Source organism: Morus notabilis, unplaced genomic scaffold, assembly GCF_000414095.1.
Source record: "Morus notabilis unplaced genomic scaffold, ASM41409v2 Scaffold751, whole genome shotgun sequence".
Taxonomy (NCBI): domain Eukaryota; kingdom Viridiplantae; phylum Streptophyta; class Magnoliopsida; order Rosales; family Moraceae; genus Morus; species Morus notabilis.
The window spans coordinates 433983-443630 of record NW_010366875.1 but is presented as its reverse complement, the minus strand read 5'-3'; positions in this window follow the sequence as shown (position 1 = coordinate 443630).

Here is a 9648-nt window from a genome sequence, read left to right as displayed (position 1 = left end):
TCATTCTAGGGCCACCCCCTATATATAAGAAGTAAATAAAAGGTCACAAAAATACATTGATCGTGTTTGGAATTGATCTCATTTTTATTTTTCACGTTTTTTGAGAAAGAAAAAATAAAAACGTTTTCAAAACGGCGTTTGTCGCAATAAAAATAAAAAACATAAATGAAAATGATTTTTTAGTTTAGTGTAAAATGAGAGAGAAATGAAAAATGACTTTTAGTAGTGCTGTAGATTTTGAAAAAATTACTTTTAACTGTACTGAAGGAAGAAGCAGCTATTACAAAAAACAGCTGAGTGTTTGGTAAACTATAATTATAGTAGTTGTGATGGTTTCAAAATTAGCGTAATAGCGTTTGGTAAATTATGAGATTGAATTATTGTGCATAGTTAAAAAGTACAACTATATTATATTATACTATAATATAATATATATAATTACAATATAATATATATTTATTTTAAATAACATATTATATAACTATGATATAGAATATAATAATATTATTAAAATAGTTAATATAATAATAATATTATTAAACATATTATAATATTACATAAGAAATATTAATATTTCAATTATAATATAATTAAAAATTACAACTATATTATATTATAATATATTATATTATATAATCAGTTTTTATATTATATTAAACAAATATATTATAATGAATATATTATATGATCATAAAGTAATATTAGAATTATAAGATTATATTAATATTTAATTATTATATTATTATATTATTAATATAATAAATATAATTTTATCAATATAATATAATGTAATAATATTATTATCATATTATTAATATAATAAACATAATTATATCAATACAATATAATATATAATGTATTATAAAATAATAATTACAATATCATATTATACTTATATTATAATTATAATATCATATCATAATTATATTATAATTATAATATCATATTATATGATAAAATAATAATATTAGAGTTATTAATATAATTATGATATTATTTATTATAATATAATATTATATTATATTATATTATATTACTAGTCTGAATTTTAAATTGGGAATATTATAAATTTTAAATTTTATTAGGTGTATTATGGGTATTATAAAAGTTTCATTAATTGTATTATGTTAATTTCTACACAATCTAAAAGCTGAAGTTGTCTTTAGGCTGCTTCTAATTTTGGCTGTAGATTCTTGAAAAATTCTTCAAAAAGCGCTTTTGAGGAGATTTACCAAACACTAAGATCAGCTTCTGCTACAAGCAGAAACTGATTTTAGGATGAAAAAAAATACCAAACTAAGCCATTATTTCTATCAACAATTATTATCTAACAAATTTCTTGTTTGTTTTTTTTTTTTTTTTCAGATTAGGAGAACTGAAAAAAATGAAAAAAAAAATTGTTGTTAGTTTTGTTGTAGTATTTATTTAAATTTAATGGAAGTATAAATTGATATTCAACTCGATTATGGTTTTTTTGCTCAATGGCTGAGGTTACACCATCCGGATCCGGGTCTAAACCTGTGGGAGGACAGATAACAGTTTCAACAAAGGATTCTAAGCAAGCTGGTGTTAAATTGCCACCCACATAGGCAATGCGATACACAACCACGAGAATTTTAAGGTTGATAAGCCTACAGTTGTTCTAATATGGGAAAGGTATATACTTAAGGCCGATCAGCACGTACAATAATATTGTATTTCTAACTAGAAGCTTCTTCAAGAGGTTTATGGATAAGAAACACATTGAAGTAAATGACATTATGCATTTCATTTTGGATGAGGAGAAACTTAATGAAATGACTCTGATGTTTAGAGTTGAGAAGAAGTCTAAGGCAAAAACGATTGGAGGAAAAGAGTGAAGAAAAAGTCGCAGGAGAAGCTTCCAAAGTGATTCCAGAAGGGAGTCGCACAGTAATGAAAAATCATTACTATGTAAAACCGATGTCTGCCGAGTTGTACAACAACATTGTGCCAAAACTTTCCTCCCTCAAAAATTTAGATGGGTTTAAAAGTGATTTACACTATAAGAAAAATGGTCTTTTATCGATAACATTTGTCATCGTTAAAAATCCGCATGTCGCTAAAAACTTATCATCGCTAAAAGTAAAAAATTAATCTTGGCAAAGAAATTATCGCTAAAAGTAAAAAATTAGTGTCGCTAAATTAAAACTCGTTGTTAGAAAGGCGTCATCATACAATAAAATTTTGTCATACTAGGAGTTTTAGCTAAATTATTAAGACTAGTTGCACAAATTTTAGTCACGAAAAACCTTTTTTGTTGTAGTGTTGCAAGGTTGGTTAGAGGGCGAAGGAGGAGGAACCGTGGTGGGGGAAATTGGCAGGACAATAATTGAGACAACCGAACTACAAAAGAGTCTAAAGAAAGATGTAAAAGGGAATGAAGCGGTGAAGAAGAGCAGGAAAATGAAGAGACGACATATCTACTGAGGGGAGGAATGAAGGAAGAAAGCTCGTTTTGCTCAAAAACTGCGAATCTTACTTATACTGAAGGAAGAAAGCTCCTTTAAACTTGCTAGCCTAGTTTGTGGGCACTTTAATAAATGAGAATGATCACTCAACTAAGTTCTCTCATACTAATCTCAACAATGAGCAAAATAGGCCTGAGAATGGAAGAACTTTTCTTCTCTTAATCCTCTGGTTTCAAATGCCTATTACTGTGCAAAAACAAGTAAAAAAAAATGTATTCTCCAATTTTCTCATACCACCTATATATAAAGATGTAGTCAGAGTTCTAGTAGAACTCTAATCTTATCTCTATGTGATAAGACTTACAAAATTGGTGTTTATCTTAATTTTAAATCACATTTAAAATCAAGTAGAAAAATTATATAAATAGAAATTTGTTTGGTTTGGTTTGTTTTTTAGGAATAAAACCACAAACCAAATTAATTTAATGGGTTTTTAAAAAAAATTTAAACCAAACTAAAGTGATTATTAATTTGTTTGGTTTAGTTTTCTTTTAGATTAGTTTGATTAGTTTAAATGGTTTGTTGCACACCATTGTTTTCAGTGGCGTAAATGTTAATGTGTATATATGAATTATAAGAGCTCATAATTCAAATTATGCAGAAGGCTTTGAAAAAAATCTGTTCCTTATATCATTTATGAAAGAACAATTTCAATTTTTTTTTTTTGGCAATTATTTCCCTTGCCGACAGGCCTTTTGTTGCCTCCAATATCGCTCCATCTCTTAAATTCCTCTATCCTCCATTATAACTACTCGATTCTCCCCCGTTTTGTCATGAGTTAACTACCAATATCAAATCTCTTTCAATTTGACCAATAAATTTCCTTTAGTGGAAAATCATTCTTTTCTCTCGAGTAAAATGTTTCTTTTATATTCCATTTTTCCTTCTCTTTTTGCTAATTTCAGCACGGATCAGAAGGTCTTAAGCATACATTTAAATTGCCCTAATAATCAAGTTAGGCACAGCACCATTAAATATATATAGTAGTAATTGTTAGCATTTATGCCCTTAGAAATAAATGTAACGATGTTCTTTGAGACATTTTGACTATTAATAAAGATTTATTTATTTCATATATCTATGTATTGTCATCTTTATGTTCATATTAGTTGAATGTATGATAAGCAAACTGAAAGTCTGAGACTGTCATTCTAAATCTTTAGGTCATGCATGTAATGTGAAGAACATATGGAAGACAAGAATCTAAAGATGATAGTCTAAATCATATGATCCACAATCGAGGGAATAAAGTTGGGCACTTTATTCATGCTAAGATTGTTATGTTGTTTACTTCTTAACGGAGACGGCTTGTCTTGGTCATCGGAGGTGGGATTCCATGGGTGGAGACATTGATATAGTTTCTAATGGTGAAATCTATATTGGATTTGACCAAAGTTGAATTGTTTTAATTAATAATTCTGTTTGAATAAAACAATTCACTTTTAACGAATTATATGTTGTCATCTTAATCCGGCGATGGATAATGAACCCGTATGCTTGACTTGTATCTTTTGATGTACTAAAGGGAGACATCCTGACCTTATGTAAATGTACGCTTACCGGTACATTAGGGGTATGACTCGTGTATGCGTAGATTCGTTATTCATAGATAGTCGAATCCATAGCTCTTATAAAGAGTCAATGATATCCTCTTATGCATTATCAATGGATTGAAAAATACGAGCGCTCGGTCATTAGACTACTCTGTGTTATCAAATGGTTTACTGTTTGTAATGGTACGAATAGTGATTTTTTGATGGTGTGATAATGGAACATAAGATAAATGTAATCAGGAAGGTAAAACGGAACTTGACCTCAAGTCAATTATGGATATCCTATGGGGATGATACACTAATATATTGAGTCATGGACGAGAGCTACTCAGAGCTTTGTAAATACGCTATATAAATCGACAGTGCAGCTCTAGGTTTTTAGTAAAGTAGCGCTAGAGTTTTATAATCATGAGACGGACTTGTTGGTTTACAAGTAGCGTTGTGATTATAGGAGCTTGATTTATATATGTCCATCGGGTCCCTTTGCTAGCTCACATAATTTCCTGTAACGATACGGTGTATTTCCTACATATTGGTAACTTGTGTTATTTCCATAAAAGAGGTTCAAAGTTAATAGGAGATTGGTTAATTAATTCATGAGTGATTTATCGGGTGAATTAATTGTTAAATTAATTCTAGATAAATTGGTTGAATTATTGTTTTAAGAGTTGTTTAATATGGGAAGACTATTATATGACTGTTTTGATCAGAAATTTTCTCTATTAGGTTGCTTGAATCAAAACTGAGGCTATGTGCAAGTTTTTCGTGTTGAAGAACTAGGAAAACAACTATTGCCAGTGCAGACCGGTCGACCGGTTCATGAGGACAGGTCGACTGGTCAGGTCGACCGGTTTGTGAAGAACAAGTCGACCGGTGAGTTATAACGTCTCTGTCACCGGTCGACCGGTTGTAACGTGTAGCACGTGCTGACGTGGCAAAACTGACTCTGTGTGTAAGATAAACTTTGGGAAACCTAATTGTTAAGGAAGCATGACTTCCTAAACACTATAAATAGCCCAGTAAGTCACATTATTCATTAGATCACTTAAGAGACTTTTTGGATGCTATTGACAAAAGATTCCTGAGAGGAAAAATTATTTAATTCTCAAGAACGATTTTTCCTTTGGCTCTCTTGTGGTTGGAAGGAGTTCAAGAATACCAAAGGGAGATTGAACGACGTGTGCCCACCCGCACTCCGATCGTGGAAACAAGAATAGCAAAGAAGACCAGTTGGTTGAGGCTCTTCCGGTCGCTGTTTGGAACGCTTTGATCAGTCAGACGTGCAGTTTCCTAAATCTCAAAAGGTATGATTTAGATCTTTAATATTTATGTTATATAGCATCATGAACATGTTTTTGGTTGGCGTTGGAGTTGATTAAATTTTTTAAAAAAATTATGCTGCGCCCTCGATGCCCTTTTTTCCAACAGCAATATGCTACATATGTATGCTACCTATCCAATACCCACTACATCTTGGCTATTGGGCAAGCTCTTTAGCCATTTAGTGCTTTTTTTTTCTTTTTTCTTTTTGGTTTAACTTGAGGTGATGGTATTCGAAATCGTCACCTTATAATGAAGTCAAGTATGAAATTACCTTGTGTATAGTTACATAAATATAAATTATTTTTTAGTGACTCACGGTCAAGTGGTGAATCTTTAGTAACCTTAAATTGCTATCCTACTAACCAATCTGCTCATCTTTGCTATATTCAACAAAGATAGCATCATCTCTATAGATGTTAGAGATTTTAGCATACACTTTTTGAAGAACAAATTATTGAACCTTGATATAAACTGAGATTTAAGATAATTAGAAGTGCTATGAATGGCCCGTAAGGATTTTAAATTCTTTGCACCAAGAGATGGAGGACATGACAAGGAACTGCACCCCTTAAATTGCAATTGCATACGCAAATCAAACACATCACAGCTCATTTGGTCACTTTTTGTGTGTATTGCTATTTTCCAGCAACCACATTTCTCAATAGAAAATGTGATTGTTAATGCAAAAGGCCAGTGCTGTATAATAATATTCTAATACACCTTTCTTGACCGAACCTATATTGAAACATGTTTCATTTGTTTAGATACAAAATTTGTAGAAGTTATATTTTTATCTTATTGTTAAGGCAATAAAATATATCTCCCACGTTCTTCCTTCTTTTTTTTTATTTTTTTTGCCTTCTTTTTCTGTCATGATATGAATTATGAATCAAAAAGCCACCACAAGGGATTAATCCAAAAATACCTGCGGACCAAAACCCCTTGAATTACCATTCTTTCTTCTTTCTAATGTATTTCTTCTACTGTGGAACCCAATTTGTGTTTAAGCATGACTGGGGCATGGTCTATTGGAATAATAATAAGAGAGGAAGAACCGGAATATTTTTCAGAAACATTGAAGGAAACAAAGAAAGCCAAAAATTGTGGGCCTGTGAGACTATTTATGTGGTCTTAAATCAGCCTAAAAGCTCTCTTCAAAATTAGAATAAGTATCCACAAAGTGCTTTCCTATGCAACTTGCAGAAAAGTTGATGCCTTTTTCTAAAGAGAAAGTGGCAAATTTGTCATTTACTGAGGCGAGTTTTTTCTTTGTAGGACACTCCCTTTTTTGCATTACTAAATATGTTGGTGTTGCCCCTCAAAGTCTTTGTCTAGTGGGTGGGGCCTAAATCATTTGTGCAAGCAATTTGGTGGGCACTATGCTTTTTAATGAATGCTGCAAAAGCAACAAAGTTAGTGACAACAATTAACTACAGCAGAAACCGGACAAAGGGATCCAAATGCTAAAATAAGTTGGCAAAGAAAAGAAAACCAAAATAGTCCTTGCAAAATTTTCATTTCCACTCATTCATTGTAAACAGCCTTTTTCTTGAAATCTGATTTCAGATGTACCAGAATAACATGACTCAGTGTTTCTGTGATTTTGTGGTCCTTAATTCCATGGAAAATGCTACAGCCAAGCGTCGCTATTCACGACTGCGTGCCAATGTGGATCCCATATGTGTTTTGTTGTACCTCCTACATAAATGATTACAAATGCTATCGGTTAAAGGTGAACGATCGTGTTATTTGTGTTCATTGAGCGCGACAAAAATAGTGATAATCAGCAAAAATTATGAAATTCTTCTCTAAGCTTAAGTGAGCTATAACGTTTAATTCTCCTTTTAGATGGTCAATCTCATATGAAAGTTCCACCCCTGATTCGAGGTCTGGTTAAGATTGGACTTCATAATTGCCTTCTGGTACGATTTGGAATAGTTGTGAAGAAAATTATTAAACTTTGCATCTTGCCTAATTCTATGGCACTAGAAGGTGTTTCAGTGGAGGAATTCAAAATTAAATGACAACCTAAAGGGTTCTTTTTGTAATTGTTGGTAATTCAAAGTTGAACATTAAATTTCACTTGAGCTTAGAAGAGGCTTTTGGGGTTCTTAGAGAAATTGTCTCTAAGGCCATTTCAGTTCACATTTGTGCTTGACCAAGAAGAATATTCTTTGGTATACGGGTTATGTAAGACATGTACATAAATGGTTATACAAATTAATGGTTGAAAATAAACAGTTGGGTAACTTTTTTTGTCGAATTCTATAGAAACAGGAATAATCAAACAGCTAATACCATTTCTTTCATCAGTTGTTTTTTTTTTTTAGATCATTTCAGTCCACATTTGTGCTTGACTAGGAGAAGATTCTTTGGTGTATGACACTGCCCTTCATGGTAATGAAAAATAAGATAATAATTTCCCCACTCAGTGACAGAATCTCAAAGCCCATCCTGAGCTTTTTGAAAAAGAATATTAAATCTGCCTTGTCATGTAGAAAAAGGTTAATTAATATAATCAGACCTAACTATAGCTTAGATACCCTACTGTAATGCATGCGGTTCTCAGGAGAGAATAAAGATTTAAAACAGGATTGGCCTTTTCATAGTTCCTTTTATTGGTAATAATACGGTTTTAAGAATCATAAAACCATGAATATTTGCCAAGTCTAACTGGCAAGCGCTTTACAATTGGTTCTTTCTTGATAAAAGTGGACACAAAAGAAACAAGCAAAAAGACTTCAGCAAAAGTTGATTTTATTTGGTTTGATTACCCTCACCAACACACCTAAGAGCCTAGAGGATCTTCTTTCACCTCAGCATATAATCAATCTCAATGAAGACAACAGGAATTGCTCTCATCCTCATGCAGGGAACTAAAAGAAAAAGGGCAGACAGAATGAGGCATGAGATGCTTAAACAAGTGGCTCTTGGTCTCTAGGTCTCAGGATCGGTAGAGGTGTCAAATGGGCCGGGCCGTCCATGGACAGCCCAGCCCAGCCAGTAATAGTGTCGGATTCGGCACGGCCCGGTTCGCTACTGTTACGGGCCGTGCCTGCACGGCACGTGTAATGGGCTAGGGCTGGGCCTCAGCTTCTCAGCCCCGCGGCCCAAACACGTGGAGGCCCGCGGCACGGCCCTTGTTCGGCCCGGCCCAAGCCCTGATTCGGCCCTTGTTTGGCCTGGCCCAAGCCCGCGAAACGGCCCATTTCATTTGGTCCAGGGGCCCTTCGCGGCCCAAACGGGAGGCACGTGACGGGCCTCCCGTTTGGCCCGTCACGTGCCTCCTGTTTGGCACGTGACGGGCCTCAAGGGCCCAACAGCTAAAAATCCTAAAATCCGGAAATTCACCCCCAAAATCCCCTATAAATACCCCTTAATTCCACCATAAATCTCACACAATAATTCACTCTCAACTTCTCATCTCACTCTCATTCTATCTCTCAACTTGTCTCTTTGATTTTGATTCTAAGCTTTTCTCTCGCGTTCATTCATTTCTAGCTCTTTCATTTACAAAGTTCAATCAAGTTCTATCAATTTCCAGAAATGGCCGCTCCAAACTTCCCTGATTTCATTACTCTTCCTGAGCTTGGTGATGAGCCATTTTATGAGGATGAAATGATGCCTCCCAACCCCACCCCCACTGAACCAGAAAATGCTCCGGTGGATAATGCTTCAGTACACAACGAGGAAGCTAGAGAACGCAGCAGAGGAAAAAGACCGCGAACTTCTCTGGCATGGCAGCATTTCACCGAGGAGCCCCAACCAAATCCAAAAACAGGTGAGATGGAAATTTGTGCGGTATGTAAATATTGTAAAAATCACTTTTCTAATAAAAAGGGTGGGGGTACTGGTCATCTGGATAGACATTGGAAAGTATGTCTACCATTGCACCAAGGTGGGAGTGTGGACTCCCGCCAACAAACACTATCACTCACATCACAGGGGTTACAAAATTTTGCATACGATGCACAACGTGCTTGTGAGGCACTAGCTAAATTTCTAGCTACTGCCGAATTGCCTCTTTCTTTTGCAGATGATGCCTCGTTCGAAGAAAGTTGTATTTTATTTTATAAGTTAAAAAATTTCTAAAAATTAAAATTTATATTATATTATAATAAATATTAATTAAATATTAATACTTTTAGAATGCGCACAGTACTTTTGTGTTTACGAGCCAAAGTTTTAACACAAGAAAGTCAAAGTATATATTTTATTCGATACAATGAGACAATCTCTTGTTGATAATTTTAGGACTTTTAATGCTACTGTGTCTTGCACTT